The 20558-nt window shown below is 36.7% G+C and overlaps 1 protein-coding gene and 1 pseudogene across 8 annotated transcripts in view; both read left to right on the forward strand.

Moving 5' to 3' along the window:
- Window positions 1-20558, forward strand: part of LOC105261087 (spermatogenesis-associated protein 31D4-like) — a 63416-nt gene that overhangs the window by 2758 nt on the left and 40100 nt on the right. Inside the window, exon 1 of one of the 8 annotated variants that reach the window (XM_045042615.1) lies at window positions 975-1103. The exons of the other annotated variants lie outside the window; for them this stretch is intronic. The gene's annotated coding sequence lies outside the window, so the exon portion shown is untranslated. Of the gene's footprint in view, window positions 1-974; window positions 1104-20558 lie in introns of those variants that run through there. 8 annotated transcript variants of the gene reach the window in all.
- LOC123381766 lies at window positions 557-20547 on the forward strand (annotated as a pseudogene).

Consider the following 20558-nt stretch of genomic DNA (forward strand, 5'->3'; position numbering starts at 1 on the left):
TATCTTTTTCTACCACTTAGATATCAACGTGTGTGGCAGCTGTGTTATGTAGACACCCATACTGCACCAGGCTATGCTTCTATGCCAAGCCCCTCTTCATACTGCTTGGGCTGTGACTCCCAGCTCTGGGACACTGCTGACGCCTCTCTACTGCCCTCCTCTATCCCCTTTTGGTGTGGATACCCATTTTGCTTGGTTCACCTGTTGGCTCTAAGACTGAATTACTTAGAAAGGGAAAAGGAAGAAAATACTGTATATCCCCACCCCACCCCCGCTTTCTTGAGACATATTTGATATGCAAAAAACTCATGTATTTGAAAGTGTACAACTTGATGAGTTTTGATAATGAAATCATAATCAAGATAACAAACATCCATATCTTCCCATTCATTTGAGTTTTTTAAAATGAAAGTTTTTGAGTAATTGGAGCTTCTTCCAGAACTGCATTTGCCCTTGTTTCATGGACTTTCCTCACAACCTGGCCCCCTAATGCCAGTCTTCACTCCTGCCTCAAACAAAGAAACCGAGACGACCTGCTGTCCCCAAGCCAGATGAGATGTTGACCTCTCAGCACTTGCCAAAGGGAGAAAAAGAAGAACAAGAAGCAATTGAACATATTGGTGAAATACAAAATGAAATAGATAGACTTAATGAACAAGCCAGTGAGGAGCTTTTGAAAGTAGAACAGAAAATATAACAAACTCCACCAACCATTTTTTCAGAAGAGGTAGGAATATATTGCCAAAATCCCAAATATTTTGGTAACAGCATGTGTCAGCCATCCACAAGTGTCTGCTTGGGGAGGAGGATGAAGAGGCACTGCATTATTTGACAAGAGTTGAAGTGACAGAATTTGAATATATTAAATCAGGTTACAGAATAGATTTTATTTTGATGAAAACCCTTACTTTGAAAATAAAGTTCTCTCCAAAGAATTTCATCTGAATGAGAGTGGTGATCCATCTTCAAAGTCCACTGAAATCAAATGGAATTCTGGAAAGGATTTGATGAAACATTCAAGTCAAATGCAGAATAAAGCCAGCAGGAAGAGACAGTATGAGGAACCAGAGAGCTTTTTCACCTGGTTTACTGATCAGGTGCAGGTGAGTTAGGAGAGGTCATCAAAGATGATATTTGGCCAGATCCATTACACTACTGCTTGATTCTTGATATGGATGATAAAGAAGGGGAAGGAGGAGGAGGAGGGGGAGGGGAGGAGGAGGAGAAGGAAGAGGAGGAGGAGGAGGGGGGGGATTGGAAAATATTGATGGAGACAGAGATGAGGATGAAGTGAAGTAGATGAAGATGATGATGAGGGGAGGATGAAGGAGAAGGTGACTAATTTGAAGTCTCTTTTCTCTCCCTTTATACCACGGTTCTCAACTTATTTTTGGGGGGAAATGACTTGAGCAGAATATAGTGGGAAAAGATTCTCTACCCCCTTCTGTTCCAAATTCATTTTTATCCCTTCCTGTCTCAACGAAAACTTTATGGAATCAGCACCACTGTGCTCTGTGGGGAAAAAAGAAAAACCTTCTGCTCCCTTAGCTCTGCTGGAAGCTGGAAGGTCCTAGGCCCCCATGTAGTAGTGCGTAGAATTCTGGCTTTTTTCCTCCTTTCTCTATTTGGCTCAGAGATTATACTGTACCTCTATGTGAATGTGAACAGTTAGCATTTACCAACACATATCTGTCTACTTTCTCATGTTTAAAAAAAGAAAAAAAAACTTTAAAAAATGGGGCTATAGAAGGTCATCAAAGGGTGGGCGTGAGAGGTTTGGGTGGGTTAAGTGGGCCTTTTGACAACATGGCTTCTCCTTTGGAATGTTGAATTGCTATGTTTAACAGACATCCTTGCAGTTGAAGATGATACTTTTAAAATAAAATTCTCTCCTAAAGATGATTTGAGCCCTGCCACTGGATGGGACAATCAGCAGAACCTATAGGATCTTATTTGCATTGACATTCTCTTGTAATTTTGTTTCTGTTTATTTTTATATTTTCTTTTTGTTTCACTGGAAAGGAAAAATGATGCTCAGTTTTAAACATTAAAAGTGTACAAGTTGCTTTGTTACAATAAAACTAAATGGGTGCACACAAAAGCAATAAATAAAATGAAAGTTTTTATTTTGAGACAAAAGCAGATTCACATGCAGTTGTAAGAAATAGAACTCACCTCAGATTCTGTGTCTCCCTCTCTCTTTGCCCCTTCCCCGCTCATGCTCTTTCTCTCTCTCTCTCAAAAATAAACATTAACGAAAATTTAAAAAAAAGTAGAGCTCATGTATACTTTATCCAGCTTCCTCCAATCATAATATCTTAACAAAAGTATGCTATAATGTGACAACCAAGATTGATGTTGATACAGTCAAGGTCTAGAATACTTCTATCACTGCAGCTTTTCATCCTATTGCCATTTTATATAGACACACTTACCTCCTGCCCCTACCCTCCCGCATCTGTTTTTCCATTTTGATAATTTTGCCATTTCAGTAGTATTTTATATGAATGGAGTCATAAGCTATGTAATGTGCTGGAATTTGCCTTTTTTTACTCAGCTTAGTTCTCTGGAGATTCACCTAGGCTGTTTTGTGTATCAGTTCACTTTTTTTTTTTTTTATTGCTGAGTAGTATTCCATAGCATGGATGTTCTACAGTTTTTTTAACCATTGGTTGAACAATAGCTGGGGTTTTCCAGTTTTGAATAGGAATATTGTGAACATTTGTGTACAGGTTTTTGTGTGAACATAAGTCTTCATTTTTCTGTGATAAATGCCCCGTAGGATGATCACCAAGTTGCATGTTTAGTTTTTTAAGATACAGAAACTGTGGCTGTTCTGTTTTATATTTTCATTAACAATATGAACGATCCAGTAGATTCTCTTCATCCTTGCCAACATTTGGTGTTGTCACTATTTAAAAAAAAACAAAAACAAAAACTTGAGGCCCCTGGGTGGCTCAGTTGGTTAAGCATCTGACTTCAGCTCAGGTCATGATTTCGTGGTTTATGAGTTTGAGTCCCATGTGCTCTGTGCTGACAGTCTGGAGTCTGCTTCAGATTCTGTGTCCCCCTCTTTCTCTGCCCCTCCCCTGCTCATACTCTGTCTCTCTCTTTCTCTCAAAACTAAATAAACATTAAAATTTTTTTAAATTCTTTAGCCATTGTAATAAGTGTATAATGATATATCATTGTGGTTTTAACTTGTACTACCTGAATGACAAATGATAGTAAACACTTTTCTTTGGCCTCTTTGCCATCTGTCTTTTGGTGAAAAATGCCTCTTTATGTCTTTGTCCATGTTCTAGTTGGATTATTTGCTTCTTTTTGTTTGTTTGTTTTGTTTGTTTGTTTGTTTTACCAGTGAGATGCCAAAGTTATTTATATTTTGTTGATACTAACCTTATGTGGTGGATATGTGGTTTGCAAGTAGTATTTCCTCCCAGTCTATAGCTTGTCTTTTTCATCTTCTTAACAGTCTTTTGCAGAGCAATTGTTTTAAAGTTTGATGAAGATCAATTGGTAAACCTTTCCTATTATGGGCCATTTTTGGGGGGTCACATCTAAGAACTCTGTGCCTAGCTTTAGATCTTGAAGACTTTCTCCTAGTTTTGTTGAAAGTTTTATATTCAAATCTGTGATCCATTTGAGTTAATTTTTTAAAAGGTTTATTTATTTTGAGAGAGTGTGAGTGCATGAGCAGGGGAGGGGCAGAGAGAGAGAGAGACAGAGAGAGAGACAGAGAGAGAGAGAGAGACAGAGAGAATCCCAAGCAGGCTCTGTGCTGTCAGCCCAGAGCTGAAGGCCTAGCTCAATCTCACGAGTGGTGAGATTATGACCTGAGCAGAAATCAAGGGTTGGACCGTTAACTGACTGAGCCACCCAGGCACCCGGAATTAGTTTTTATATTAAGGTATGAGACTTAGGCTGAAGTTCATTTTCTTGGCATATGGATGTCCACTTACTCCAGCATTATTTATTGAAAAGCTAGCTTTATTCCATTGAATTTCTTTTGTACTTTGTCTAAAGTTCATTGAATATATTTGTGTGGTTCTATTTCTTGGTTCTCTATTCAGTTTCATTGATGTATGTATCTATCTGTGTTAATTATGCACATAGTCTTGATTATTGTAGCTGTAATAAATTAAGTTTTAAAATTGAAAGACTGATTCTTTCTGCTTTATTCATCTTTCTCAAAATTGTGTTAGTTATTCCAGTTCCTTTGCCTTTCCACATAAATTGTAGAAAATTGTGTCTATAGAAAAATCTGCTGGGATTTTGATAGCAACTGTGTTAAATGTGTATGTCAATCGAGGGAGAATTGGACATCTTTAGTATATTGAGTCTTCCAACCTATGAACATAGCTATCCATTTATGTCTTCTTGAATTTCTTTCATAAATATTGTATAGCTCTCAGGATCTAAGTTTTGAACATGTTTTGTACACATATTTTATTTTTCAGTGATTATAAATGATAGTGCATTTTAAACTTTTCTGTGTTCTCATTGATAATATATAGAAAAAGAATAGATTTTGTACGTTTATTTTATATTCTTTGACCTTGCTGACCTCACATATAAATTCTCAGAGATGTTTTTGTAGATTCCTTCAGATTTTCTTGTAGATAATCATATCGTCTATAAATAAGGGAAGTTTTACTTACTCCTTTATGATCTCTATACTTTATTACACTGGCCAGAACTTTGTTTATTAATATGTGTTTATTAATATGAATGGTGAGAGCAGACAGACTTGCCTTGTTCCATATCTTAGTGTGGAAGCATTCAGTCTTTCATCATAAACATCATGTTAGCTGTGGGTTTTTTATAGTTGCTCTTTGTCAATTTGAAGAACATCCCTCTTTTGTTATTTTTCTGAGAGTTTTTAATCATGAATAGGTGTTGAATTTCATCAAGTGTTTTTCTGTATTAATAGATATGATCCTGTGATTAGGCTTCTTTAGTCTGTTAAATAAGGTGGATTATACTGATTGATTTTCTAATATTGAACCAGCCTTGAATCCCTGGAATAAATGCTACTTAGTTATGTATATAATTCCCTTTATATATTGTTTGCTAAAATTTTGTGAAGGATATTTACATGTATATTCATGAATGATTGATCTGTAGTTTCCTTATTTTTGTACTGTTTTTTTTCTTTTTTTTTAATATTAAAATAAATTTAATGTTTATTTTTGAGAGAGAGAGAGAGAAAATGCAAGGGGGAGAGAGGCAGAGAGAGGGAGACACAGAATTCCAAGCAGGCTCAAGGCTTTGAGCTGTCAGCACAGAGCCTGATGCAGAGCTCAAACTCATGACCTGTGAGATCATGACCTGAGCCGAAGTAGGATGCTTAACCAACCGAGCCACTCAGGCACCCCTTGATTTTTCCTCATTTCTGTACTGGGGTCGTACTTTGTAAAATGAATTGGAAAGTGTTCCCTCCTCCTCTATTTTCTGGAAGAGATTTTGTGGAAGACATTTTGTAGAAAAGGTGGTAATTCTTCTTTAAACACTTGGTTGAGTTCTCCAAATCCTTCTAACCCTTCTCCAGTGCAACCATAGGACTCTGGAGATTTTCTTTTTTGGGAGTTTTTAAGTTAAAAATTTATTTCCTTTATAGTTACAGAGCTATTCAAATTATCTGTTTCATATTAGTGAGTTGTGATAGTTTGTGTTTCTTAAGAAATTTACCTGTTTTATCTAAGTTTCCAGACTTATTAGTAAAAATTTGTTGAGAATATTCCCTTATTATTATTCAAATGTGTTTAGGATCTTGCAGTGATGTTCCCCTTCTCATTCCTGATATTGGTAATTTGTGACTTCCTTAGTTTTTACCTGGTAAGTTTGGTTAGAGGTTTATTATTATTATTAGTAGTATTATTAGTATTATTATTATTATATCTTTTCAGAGAACTAGTTTTTGGTTTAAATGATTTTTTTTTCTACTTTTTTTTTGTATGTGTTTTCTATTTCAATGATTTCTTCTCAGGTTTGGATTTAATTTGCCCTTCTTTTTTTAGTTGCTTAAGGTAGAAGTAAAGTCACTGATTTGAGACTTTTTTAATATAGGTATCCAGTGCTATAATTTTTTCTCTAAACACTGCTTTAACTGCATCTCAAAAATTTCAGTATGTTGTGTTCTGTTTTCATTCTGTTCAAAATACTTTTAATTTCCCTTTTGGTTTCTTCTTTGATCCAATTCATGGGTTATTTAGAACTTTTATTTAATTTCCAAACACAGTAAAACCTTGGTTTGCAAGCATAATCGTTCTGAAAAAATGCCTGTAATCCAAAGCACTTGTATATCAAAGGGAATTTCCCCATAAGAAATAATGGAAACTCAGGTGATTCATTCCACAACCCCAAAATATTCATATAAAAATGATTACAATAATGTAATACAATACAAAATAATAAAGAAATACAAAATATAAAGAAAAAGAATTAACCTGCACTAACCTTTGAAAACCTTCGTGGCTGGGGTGAGGGAGATGACAGAGGCGGGTTATTGTGTAGGATGACTTTCACTGTCACTAATGGAATTTGACTACACTACAGTACTAGTAAACTCTTGTCATATACTGTTTTAATGTAACTGGCAATAAGGCAGCAGAGGAAAGGTCTATACCTGCAGGCAGCTTGACCTAGAATGAAGCAAAGCATTCCTAACCTTACTCTTGTACGGAAAAGCAAAGGACTATCCATAGGTGCTTTGAAGTGACAAAAATTTACACTAGTGGCAGTTGTGGGCACCTTCCAATGTTCTGAAAAATCACTGATTTCTCCCAAACACCATGGCCTGAGACCGAGCATCTGAGCATGGGAGACGATCTCCCATAATCCCGCAGCAAGAGAGAGAGAGAGAGAGAACCATCGGCTCAGTTGTGATTATGTGGTGTTTGGCATCACGTACTACTCGTATTGCAAGACATTGCTCATTTATCAAGTTAAAATTTACTAGAAATGTTCCCTCTTCTTGTGGAACACCTGCAGAACAAGTTCCTTGTAATCCGAAGTTGTACTGTATTTGGAGGATTTTGAAAGAGTTTTCTTTTATTTTAAAGTCTATTCATTTTGAGAGAGCACACGTGCACAAGCTGGGGAGGGGCAGAGAGAGAGGGGGAGAGAGAGAATCCAAAGCAGGTTCGACACTCACTGTGGAGCCCCATGTGGGTCTCAGTCCCATGACTGTGATATCATGATGTGAGCTGAAATCAAGAGTTGGATGCTCAACTGACTGAGCTAATCAGGTGCCCCCAGATTTTTCTGATACTGATTTAAAAAATTCCCTGTGGTAGGAGTACATACTTTGTCCAATTTGAATAGTTAAATTTGTTTGGTGGTGGTGGTGGTGTGTGTGTGTGTGAGATTTATGTTTATGTTTCAATACAGAATGCGTTTTATCTTGGTAAATCTCTTTTATTTTTACGTTTATTTTTGAGACAGACAGAGAGACAGAGTGGAAGTGAGGGATGGACAGAGAGAGAGAGGGAGACACAAAATCCAAAGCAGGCTCCATGCTCTGAGCTGTCAGCACAGAGCTTGACATGGAGTTCAAACTTACGAAGCATGAGATCATGACCTGAGCCGAAGTCAGACTCTTAACCAACTGAGCCATCCAGGTCCCCCTCCAGCTTCAAGTTTTCTATTTGGTTCCTTTTTATAAGTTCTATCTGTTTTTTTGATATTCTCTATTGGTTGAGGTGTCAATTTCCTGATTTCTTCTAGTTCTTTTTCCATGGCTTCCTTTAGCTCTTTGAGTATATTTAAGACAGTTTTTGTCTAGTAAGTCTAATGTCTGTACTTAATAGTTTTTGTTAATTTCTGTTTTTCTCTTGTGAATGGAGCATACTTTTTTATTTCTCTGCATTCCTCATAGTTTATTGTTGAAAACTGGGCATTTTGAGTTTTTACTCTGGAAATCAGATTCCTACCCATGCCCAGGATTAGGTGTTGCTGGCTGTAGGTTGTAGTTTGTTTACTGACTTTTGAAACTATTTTAAAAAGAATTTTATTTAGATATAATTCACATACCACAGAGTGCACCCATATAAAGTTTATAATTCAGTGTTTTTTTAATAGATTTTCAGATAGGTGCAATCATTTCACAATCAAGTTAGTCAACACCCCTTTTTTCATTTTTCAAAAAAATTTTAATTAAATTCCAGTTAGTTAACATACAGTGTGATATTAGTTTCAGGTGTTCAATATAATGATTCAACCCTTCTATTTTGGTCTATACCATTTTTGTAAAGACTATTCTTTGTTATGTGTTGTCTTTGAAGCCTGTTTATTTAGTTCTTAGTGAGTTGTTGGAAATTTTCTTAAATGAATGGGAAAAAGAAAAAAAAGGGAAAGGAAAGAATAGACTCCAGGTCTTTGCAAATTGGCTCTGTGCTGGAGCACTTACTTCTTGTTTTCACTGAACCTAAAGATTAACTACAGGTAAAAGCTTATTGTTTTCTGAGGTCTTTTAGTACATATGTCCTGCTGTGTACATGTGTCTGGATTTCTAGATTCTCTGGTAATGGGAGAGCTTTTTAAAGCTTCCTGGAGTTCCCTCTTCTACTATTTTCCATCACGTTACTTTATCCAGCTTTGTTTTTATTAGGATGGTTCATCTTTTTCTTTCTTTTTTTTTTTTAATGTAGACAGTTGGTTTCTTTATATGTAAAGTGGGTTTCTTATAGCTAGTGTGTAGTTGGGTCTTGCTTTTTAATCCAGTTTGACAGTTTCTGTCTTTTAATGAATATTTAGACCATGTGGTAAGTGGAATAATGGCCCCTAGGAGATGTTCATGTCCCCCTGTGAATATGTTACTTTACACGGTGTAAAATAATTAGGTTTTCAGATGGAATTTAAGTTGTTTATCAGCTGTCCTTAAAATGAGAAGATCCTGAAATACCCTATGGGCCCAGTAGAATCACATGAGCCCTTAGTATCTGAGAACTTTTCCCAGCAGAAATCAGAGAGATTTGAAGACAGAAGGAGAGGCGGGAGAAATTCAAACTGTAAGAGAGTCTTTGATCTTCTGTTGCTAGTTTTGAAGATGGGGGAAGGCAACCATGAGCTCAGACAGTTACTAGGAGTTATAATAGCCCTCAGCTGATAGACAGAAAGTAAATAGATTTCATTTATACAGTTGGAAGGGTCTTAATTATGCCAACAACTTGAATGATCAAAGAAACAAATACAGAGTCTCCAGGAGGAATAAACCATGTAGGCATCTTGGTTTTAGCCTGATAAGGCCTGTACCAGAGTTTTCTTGTTCAGAACTATAAGATAATTACTTTGTGTTGTTTCAAGACACTAAGTTTGTGGTAATTTGTTGTGTTAGCAATGGAAAACTAATATAAAATGTTTACATTTAATGTGATTATTGATTTACTTGGGTTTAATTCTACTTTCTTGCTATTCATTTGCTGTTTGTCCCTTGTGTTATTTGTACTTCTTTCACACTTTTCACACCTCATTTGGATTGAGTAATTTTTATATCACTTTCCCTCTATTTTGGGACTTATTAGCTCTGTGTTTTTTAGTGGTTACTTTATGGTTTATCATACACATATTTAATATATAACAGCCAGGGGCGCCTGGGTGGCGCAGTCGGTTAAGTGTCCGACTTCAGCCAGGTCACGATCTCACGGTCCGTGAGTTCGAGCCCCGCGTCGGGCTCTGGGCTGATGGCTCAGAGCCTGGAGCCTGTTTCTGATTCTGTGTCTCCCTCTCTCTCTGCCCCTCCCCTGTTCATGCTCTGTCTCTCTCTGTCCCAAAAATAAATAAATGTTGAAAAAAAATTAAAAAATATATATATAACAGCCTATCTTAAGTAATATGCTACTTCATATAGTGTTTCTCTTTTACTTGTCTTATCCTATTGAAAATATCTGTTTAAATGTGTCTCCCTGTATTTGTCAGGACTATTTTGGATACAAGTGGATAGAAATTGAATCCAAAGTAGCTTGATAAAAAAAAAATGCTCTGATTGGTCTCGCATGGAATATTTGTTAATTCCTGAACAACAAATGTTGTCATAGGGACAGAGGTGTTGATGAGCCAGACTAGGTTATGGACCCACCTTTATGATCAGAATGGCACTGGGTTGATTGCCTCCTGGATAACACAAAGTGGGTAAAGTTCCTGAAAGATCAGGTGATTGGATGGAAAACTATGCTTGACAGAAGAGAAACACTAGAGTTCTCATTTTCCACTACATTTCGAAGATAGACTGCCAGCTCCTGTAGGTCAGGTTTTGCTGTTGTTGTTTTTGCTTCAAATTACTTTTTAAAATGTAAGCAATATATGATTAAGTTATATTAAAAATTAAAGCAGCCTCCATAAGTTTAAAGACCCCCACTGGTCACCCCTTCCAAGGATGTAAACCCTCTACCACTGTCATGGGTGTGGTATACATTCTGTGCTATTCATTGACCTAGAATATGTATAGTTTATTTATTTCACATAAAAAGGTATCTAATTGTGCATATTGCTCTGCAGCATGTATTTTTTTTTAATTCAACAGATATCTTGTCAATCTACCCATAATACTGCATGTAGATGTACCTCATTCCTTTTAACTGCTGCATAGTGTTTTTTTAAATGGATATTCAGAAGTTTTTTTGTTTTAGATTGCTGCTCATTTGTTTCCTGTTTTTCATTATTATAAACAATGCTGCTGTGAACAACTTTGTATGTGCCTCATTGTGCGTATTTTTAAGCGGCTCTCTAGAGTATACATCTGGAGTTGGAATTTCTGGGTCAAACTCTTCATGGTTTTAAAATTGTGTTTGCTTAAAATTTTTAATGAATAAACTTTGAGCAGGAAGTAAATGCACATGGTAAAAAAATTGAAAAGTTTTGTAATGAGAAGTAGTCTCTTTTATTCTGGAATGGTTCCTCAGTGATGCTTGATGGTCATAAATGTTAAATATTACAAGCCATTAATTTTACAATATGTCTCTCCATTTGGGTTTGTCTGATGTTCCCTCATATTTAGTTGTAGGTTATATGTCTTCGGTAAGAATAGCACACAAGTGAGGCTGATTTCTTCTTTCATCCTATCAAGTCATGCTTGATGTTTATTAATCCTATTACTGATGATGTTCAGTTTAATCACTTGATTAAGTTGTTGTGTGCCAGACTTTTACACTTTTCTTCTTTGTAATGACTTTTGTCAGCAGGTACTTTAAGACTATGTATATATCTTTTTATTCATCAAACTTGTCTTTCTCCATTCATTTATTCCTTTCTACTCAGATGGGCTCAGGGTTTTCTGTTTTATTTAGGTAAGTATAGTCTGTTACTATCAATATTTATTTTGATGTCCATATTGTCACAGGTTTGGACAGTGGGAGCCCCTTCAAACTAACTTCTGGGTACTTTTGACATACCTCCATCATTCTTTGAACATTTTCTTACTTTCTTATACAGCACCATATGTGTGTTGTGTAAGACCATCTGGTATTTTTGCTGCAGCAGTCCTAGAATAAGCCATTTCTGTAATATATCCTGGTTCTGTTAGCTGGAGTATGGTATCTAGAAGCCAAAATATGTGTGCTAAGGCTGCTAAGTGTGTTCATTGTTACTGGAGTATTGTTGTTCCCATGCCTTCTCAGTAGATACACACACACACACACACACAAAATATGCATCTATATTCATTCTACATCTATGGGTTTTCACTCTACACTATGAGTTTTCACTAGTACCTCCAATTACAATCAAACATCCAAAACTGCAGGGTTAATTTTAGCTTCTTCCCTTTCCCTATCTGTAATCTCCTTCTGTAATAGTGGCTCCTATTATTATTTTTTAAATTACGATATAATCGACATTTAACAAGGCTCCTATGAATCTCAAAACAGGGAACACTATTGATATTTAGTAGACCAATATTAATTTTTCCTCTCTGTGAGCCACCCAGATGTCCCTTCCTCTCTCTGACTTGGGTTGTAGTAGGGCAATAATTTTACAACATCAAAGCATATATGACTGAGTTTTATTCGATAGTTTAATCTGCATGTATCCTCTTAGAAAATGTCAAATGGAATAGAATCTCTAATTTCACATTTGTAGGTATTTATACTGTGTTATCACTATCTAGAGAAGCAGAGTCTCAGATTAATCATAGTTATACTTCCAATGAGGGAAATGAATATTTGATATTAAACTGTCTTTATAGATTATTTGATATCTTACTGACTTTATATTTTTATGTCAATTAAAACAACGGATTCCACGTTGCAACTATGAGTGTCCCTCTTTGAATTTATTTAAAGCATTTATTTAAAATTTTTTCTCTTTAGTTGGAAAATCTTTTTGATAATTTTCTAACCTGCCAGCTACCCTTTTACTTTCCAAGATTTATAGTAACATTAGAATCAAATATAAAATGTTAGACTTTTTCACATTTTAAGTGTTTATTTAAAAATTTTTTTTCTCATTACTTGAAAAATCTTTTTGATAATTTTCTGACCTCCCAGCTACCATTTTGCTTTCCAAGATTTATGGTTAACTTTGGAAGTAGATATAAAATGGAATACTTTTTCACACTTACATGTTTTAAAATGAAGGAATCTTTAGAGGTGATATTTTATTGATAACATATTTCCTCCTAGTAATTTGGAGTACTATAAATATACTCTCAACTGTGGTTTTTCAGGTATTTGGCCTGATATCACTTTTCTACCTATCCATTTCCATGTATATGTCTTTATTATTTTTTTTAATGTTTATTTATTTCTGAGACAGAAAGAGAGCGTAATCAAGGGAGGGACAGAGAGAGAGAGGGAGACAGAGACTCTTAAGCAGGCCCCAGGCTCTGAGCTGTCAGCACAGAGCCCAATGTGGGCTCAAACCCACAAACTGTGAGACATGACCTGAGCCGAAGTCGGCCACTCAACCAACCGAGCCACCCAGGCGCCCCATGTTTATGACTTTGAATATGATGTGTGCTGACCAGGCTGGACTTCTCTGAACTCCAATTTTGATTACTGAATAAGTTATTTCTATATTTATTTTAGATGTCAAATAGGAAGCTTAAATCAACACGTATAAAATAAAAACCTTGTTTTTGTTTGTTCTTTTTAATTCAACCTTATCTTCTCACATTTTTCCCTAGCTCAGTGAATCTTTCTTTAGGTTTCTCAGGTCAAAACTTTGGAGTCCACTTAATCTTCTTTCTCACTTTTATGTCCTGTAATTTGTCCATCATTAAATCTTTTATAGTGTATCCAGAATCTATTCAATTCTGTTTCCTTTTTCTCTATCATACTGGTTTAAGCCACCATCATCTCTGGTCTGAATTCTTAAAGTAGCCTCCCAATTGTCTTCCTCCTTCTTTGTGTACTTTATAATCTACTTTCTACCTTGAAGCCAGAATAATTTTTTTTTAAATGTGTATCATTTTACATCACTGCTCAAAACTTTCAAGATTCTCTGTTTAACAGAAAATAACCCCAGTGGCCTCTCATTACCTTCCATATGATCTCCATATGGCCTCATCTCCAACATTCTTTCCTTCCCTTATTCTACTCTAGCTATGCTACTGGCCTTCTTGCTGTTCTTTGAACATTTGCCTACCTCAGGGCCTTTGCAATTATTATTCTCTCAGGCTGGAAAGCTCTTTACTCTGACATTTGTTTGGCTTAAATGCCTCAGTTTGTTTGTTTGTTTTTATATCTCTGCTCAAATATCACCTTACCAAAAAGAGCTTTCTTGATTGACCTAGGTAAAATAGCATTTAACTCTTACATGCTCCCTATTTCTTTTTTCCTATTGAATTTTTTTTTTCTCATAGCCCGCACTAGACTATAAAGTCCATAGACTCAAAGGCTTTGTTTTTTTTATTAGGTGTCCTCAGTGTTTGGAACAGTGCCTAGCATGTAACTGGTGTTCAATTAATATTTGTGGAATAAATACATGAAAGCACCTTATGAGAGAAAGAATCTGTTTTGTTTAGATTCTAAGGGTACCAGCTGAGTCAAGACACTTCCTGATCCTTCCTTGTCTTCCCTTTGTCTGGCTCCATCTCTGGTGAAAGCAGAAGCAAATTTGTATGTGGAGCTGGGTAAGGGGTGGGTAAGAAAATGGCATGGCAGGGAAATAGAGAAAAGGAAGACAATATCTTTCTTTCCTCCCAGCCTAAAAGTACTACCAATTTGACAGAGGGAATTTTTCACTTTAAGTGTATTTGGTGTTTTGATTATTAAATTAGAGTGGACATTTTAATTACGGAGCTAGATTATTCTAGCTCTCAACACTCTAAAGTAGAATGTTTAAGGAAATTATGGGATCTCTTTTCACCCAACTTTTCCTTCAAAGAGTAAGAGAAAAATGAGTCTGTGGATTGGTTACAAAGGGCCTGTGACGGGAACACATGAATTTTTTGTTTGTCACTCTTCCCACCCCCCCATATTCTCTGGAGTTCTGCTTTTTCAACCCAATGGTTACCCTTCTATTGTGGTTTTTATCATAATGCTTAGTAGTCTATTGTTTACGTGTTTGTCTCCTTTACTAGACTCTGAGCTCAAGAAGAGAGGGCAGTGTTTTATTAATCCTGTTTATCTAAGACCTGCCATGGAGTCTGATAAATAGCAACCATTTAGTATTGTTGAAAAATCTCCTGCCCCCATCTCAATTCGAGGATTATTTGAATATCAAAAATACCTTGAGTATCAAATATGCAGTAGTTGGTGATACAAAGGAGGCTGACTGCTTAGATATTTAAAGAGATTATATTGTATTCTAAGATTTATATCCATTTATCATGAAGAAAACTCCCATTCTTTTTTAAAAATTTTTTAATGTTTATTTATTTTTGAGAAAGTGACAGACAGAGCACGAATGGGGAAGGGGCAGAGAGAAAGGGGACAGGGAATCTGAAGCAGGCTCCAGGCTCTGAACTGTCAGCACGGAGCCCGACATGGGGCTCGAACCCACAAACCATGAGATCATGACCTGAGCCAAAGTTGGACACCTAACTGCCTGAGCCACCCAGGTGCCAGATGAAAACTCCCATTGTAAGGGAAAACACTTTACTTTTGAAATCTATCACAGGAGTGGCTTTATCTTTTCCTTCTTGCTCAAGCTCTTAGCTACCTAATCTGTGTCCCTGTTGCAGCAGGACATGAATGTGACTTCTATGGAGCCTGGTTGTTTGGAATAAATACTAAAATAATCCCCTTCCCTCCATAACTGGTATGGCTGTGATTCCTTTTTAAAGGTAGAGACTGAATCCTCATTACTTAAAAGTATGAAAGTCAACATCTTGTGTATTCTTGTGGCAAATGCAAAAAATTGACAGTGTTTTCAAAGACTGTGAAGAAGCTCTGTGTTTCAGTATGAAAACTATAGCATTACTATCACTGTGATCCAGAGATGAAAAGTTATAAAACATTTTGGCTCAATGATATGCCACATGAATTTAATAATTTTTATATGGATAATCATTTTCCAAACAAACTGTAGCCATGACTTAATCCCTCCTAGAAAGACAGGAGTATATCTTTTTTAAGTTTTTATTTATTTATTTATTTGTTTATTTATTTATTTATTGAGAGAGAGAGAGAGAGAGAGAGACAGAGTGTGCACAAGAAAGGGAGGGGCAGAGAGAGAGGGGGACAGAGGATGTGCAGTTGGTTCTGTGGGGGCGGCAGAGAGCCCAATGTGGGGCTCGAACCCATGAACCATGATAACGTGACCCAGCCAAAGGCAGATGCTCAACCAACTGAGCCACCAAGGCGCCCCAGGAGTGTATCTTCAAACAAACTGCCTAAGCTGTTTATTCACAGTTTGCTTTTTGATTCTGCAAGATGGATTATGACGGGAAACAATCATAGCTGTGACAGCTTTGACTACATCCCACCTGGCATGAAATCCTTTTCTCCTTAAAAAGCTCTCCAAGTTCATAACTCTACAAAAGTATTAATCAAAGTCATTGGAGGGGTGCCTTGACTTGGGAATGGAGGAGGGGGGGATTTAATATGCCAAGTTACAAAATGAATTGTTATAGGAAAGATCTTGGGTCCTTTTATTTGTATAGTGAAGGCAACCCAACTATGAATCTTATTTGAACAATGGGGCACTTGGGCTGACAATGAGGTGAACTAAAAACATTTAGGGCCTATCTCACTGATTTTAGTGAATCTTTCCTGTCAATGACAGCCCAGTGAACCTTCTTTGGGCACAGTGAAGCGCCAGTTGCCTGGCCTGAAACACATCATTTCATCCACGGCACTCATCCACGATCACATTATATACAACACACACATGTGAATGTGGAACCTCCTCCACCGTATTCATTAGCTTATCTCCTTTTTCTAGTATGGTTGCATCACCTTCATTCCCCTCACCCTGGGTAGAACTGTCAGTAGGGAAGAAAAGAAAAATCATAATAGTCTTTCAGTGTATGAGAGAGTTCCAGACAGAGGAGTTGCAAAATATAGGACTAAATGGCTACCAAGTCTTTCTTTCAGTTCTGTGACATCATGCAAGATACCTCACGGTTAGAATATTTGAGTTAGTGTTTGTTGTTTGAGGCCAGCAGCCGTCTACTTTGTGATATGAGTATATTGGTTAATCTTCATCACTCATGAAACGTGTAGCAGATAATTTGCCATTAAGAATTCAAATGCTGATGTTTAAGAATAAATTACTTTAAAAAATGAGAGTTAGATCAAAGCTACTTTTGTTTATAGTAAAATTATTTTTCCTTTACTCGCACTGAAACAGCAGAAGAGAGGGTGGAGTTAACATGGAGAATTGCTGACTATGTCTATGGGAGCGTGACATTCCTGGGAGGACATGTTAAGAACCAGATCAAGGCTCAAAGGCCCTATAAAATAGAAGCGATAGATAGCAAAATTAGATAGTCTTACACTCCTTCATACTCTGTCATCATTCCCTGTGTGGAAAGTAATTTGGTGTCTGATGTTTCCTTCTTAAAGTAGTTTTTGAGGCTTGGTTTCTAATATATAGCTACTTAGCATGCATGCAATCATATATGTTAAAAGAAAGGAAACCCTTCAGTGAGAAACCATAAATCAAATCTTGCTTTGAGAATGAACTGTGGATTTCAACTACTTTATCAAACTTTGTATGTGAGTTGTTATGACGTGCCAGCATTGTTTGCATCTGATGTCTTCTCCCTTTATTGCACACCTATGATGGAAGTGTTGAGCAGGGGGACAGAGGCGCAAGGGTTCTCAACCAATGGGAAAAGGAAATACATTTTTAAAATTTGGTGTTTGGTCCCAGATGGTTTGGGTCATTCAAGAGTGGCAGTCTATTAAAATGTGGATGTGTGGATATGGTGTCATCTGTTCAGGATATTCTAGTAACAACCAATCTTTGAAACTCTGAGTTTCAAGTTTAAGAAAAGCATGAAATGAGAACGTAGAATTATACAGGTCGTTTTCCCTCTGAGATTTTGATGGGTGTGTACAATTAACTTGATGCTTTTTTGTCTTTTGATTATTCAATTTAATTCTTGCTTTAATATTTTTTTCCTGAATATTGTAATGGTCTTGTGTTTTGCACATGTTGCACGATTATTTCAGGTCTGTTGGACCTGGGTTTCAAGTACAACTTGTTCAAATTGTTGCACTTTTAGCAATACCTTGGAGATATATTGGATTCTGGCATAATCTTCTTTTCTGATTTTATGTTCCTATGTTTACTGACGTCAGTTAAGAACTGTGGTTTATGTATACATTTTTCTATTTGTAACATGTCTAAGTGCCTTACTAAAGATATGAATTAAAAGTATTAATATCTGGAATAGATAAATTCATATTTAATTTTTAGTCTGTACATATATAATATTCATTTTCAATGTATATATAGTCACAGATATTTTTCAGTGGCATTTGAAATTAAATTTTAATTTTTTATTCTATTTTTCTTTGAAATTGATCAGGATACCTGATTAAGTAATCAGATTTCAGCTTTTTGTGTATGAAATGAATGTTTTTTGCTTTTACCTTTTAGGTAACAAGTGTACTTTTAGGATACCCAAGGTTTGGGGATGGGGCAATTGCAGAGAGTTCCCAGAATGAGGGTGTTAATTCTCTGAAGAAGCATAACTCTGAAGCTTCTATGTAGTGACAATTGTTTGGCTCTGGCCTAGCACAAGCAGGTTTTAACATGCAAATCCTGTTTTGTTGCTCTTGTTTTCCTGGTACCCAAACAAAACCAAGATAATCATTTTCATCCCACCCACCACTGCTCAAACTGGGCTTTTATTCAATAAAGAATGAGACTTTATTTTTGAAAGTCTGAGTTCTGTGGAAATACTCAGGCTAAAAACAGGGGAGGAAATCAAATAATTTGTTAAGTGATGACCATATGGCTAACATTATACTAAATGATATCAAATAGAAAAAAAAAAAGTCAACATTTCTATGGACAGGGACCTCCAGACAGGGCATACATAGGAGGCAATTAATAAACAACACATGTTTCGTATAGGATTGGCATAATGCAAAAATTGTGGTTATGGACCCCTTGAAAAATCTATTATAAGAGTAATACATGGTCACACAAAATTTGTATGCAATTTTGGGGGGGTGCAACCAAGAACCCCTAAAATAGAGAACAGCACAATAATTTTAGGTCATCATTTCTTCACTATTTATTCAGAGAAATCTTAGCTAAGGGCATTTATTACTTTCCTCTTCTTTCATAGCACCATTTATCTCACCTTAGATGTTCATGGTTATAAATTAGCATTTATTTGTGTGATTATTTGCTGAACATCTGTATCCTTAACTTGACTGTAAGCTCCATGGAGTCAGAAATAATATCCTTACTCATTGTTTTATTTTTCATGATGAGCACAGTCCCTGGGGCCTAATAATCACATAAATACCTGTTGAATAAGTCAACAAATGAATGAGGATATGACATTAAATACAGAAGTTGGAGAATACAGCTAGAGTTATGTGTGCTAGAATTGTCAAAGTAAATTTCATGGGGGGACAGCACCAGTTCAAATCATTTTTATTGAGCACTTACCATGGGTAGGGCCTTGGGCTATGCATGGGGTGGGAGTGATAACTAGAGTTTGTTTGTGAAAGGTAGGAAGATTTGATACTCACAGAGGTCACTTGGGAAATAGCAGGGAAACTTAAAGAGTTCTGTGGGTAAATACAGTGGATGAGAAGACTAGCACCCCTGGTAGATGATGGATAATTGCAGAAAACATGGTGGGACCAAGTTCTGAACTGTTTTGACCGAGATATAAGACAGGCTAGATTCTTCATAAGCAGACCTTGTGATGAGGTTTTGTGTGCAAGTGATTTCTTAAGAAGGTCCTCCCAGATGAAATGAGTAAGGGAGTGAAAGGAAGGAAAAAAAGCCAAGCAAGGGTATGTGTGTTTTTAGGTAAAGTCCCTGTCTTAGTCTGGTCCTGCGAGGCCATTCCAAAGTGCAAATTATATTCAGAATATGCCCGGATCCATAGACATTTATACTCCCACATTACTTAGGTATTGATTAAGGGCTACCCCAAGGGATATAAATCCCCAACCCTGTTTTCTCTGCAAGAGCAAGGAGGCTTTAGTCACACGAGGGCCATTATCAGAGAGTAGCATGTGCTGATGGTCATTAGAAACAAATCACTCTGGGGCACCTGGGTGACTCAGGCAGTGAAGCATCCAACACTTGATTTAGGCTCAGGTCATGATATCTCCAGTTCTTGAGTTTGAACCCTGCCTCTGGCTCCTTCAGCTGACAGTGCAGAGCCTGCTTGGGATTCTCTCTCTCTCCTTCTCTCTCTACCCCTCTGGCACTTACTCTCTCTCTCTCAAAATAAATAGATTAACTGAAAGATAAACAATCACACTGAAGCGTGGGATGGGCACATAGAAAGGAATGGGAAAGAATCTGAGCATATTACCAGCAGGGTCTGCTACAGGAGTTCTAGTTTGACTTCATAGGCAGTAGAGATTCATCACAGTGCTTCCCAGACCTGGCTGTCCATTAAAAACACCTGAGAAACCTTTAGAGAAAATTTAATGACTGGGTTCCGCCTGAGATGAATTAAATAGAACCTTTTTAGGTAGAACTTGGGCATCAATGCTTTTAAAAGCTCCTCCTCTGGGACCAAAGAATTGACTGGAGTATAGGCTCATGGGGAAGGGTGTGGCAGGATGTAAGTACTATGTTAGGGAGATAATTGGGCAGGGTTTTAAAGGCTAGAGTGAAGGGAGAAAAAAAAACTCTGGAGACTAGAGTATCAGCAAAAGTTGATGATGTGGACTGCAGTGATGGCAGGAAAAATGGGAGACAGAGGAACAAACTTGAGACATACTTAAGGGAAAACCCAGGAAATTTAGTAACTGATTGAAAATGAGGGCTTGAAGGGATAGAGGGGTCAAAGTTGTCTTGAAGATTTCCAGGCTGGGAGTCTGGCTTTGAAGCAATGTTCATTGAGATATTGTGATGCTCAGACAGTATGGAAAATTGTGTCAGTAAAGCCCTTTGACATTTTCAGATGTAAAAGGGATGATGGTTATTATCGATGAGAAAGTGTATGCTGGGGCCTAGATTATTCTTGA

The sequence above is a fragment of the Felis catus genome, chromosome D4 (assembly GCF_018350175.1).
Source record: "Felis catus isolate Fca126 chromosome D4, F.catus_Fca126_mat1.0, whole genome shotgun sequence".
Taxonomy (NCBI): domain Eukaryota; kingdom Metazoa; phylum Chordata; class Mammalia; order Carnivora; family Felidae; genus Felis; species Felis catus.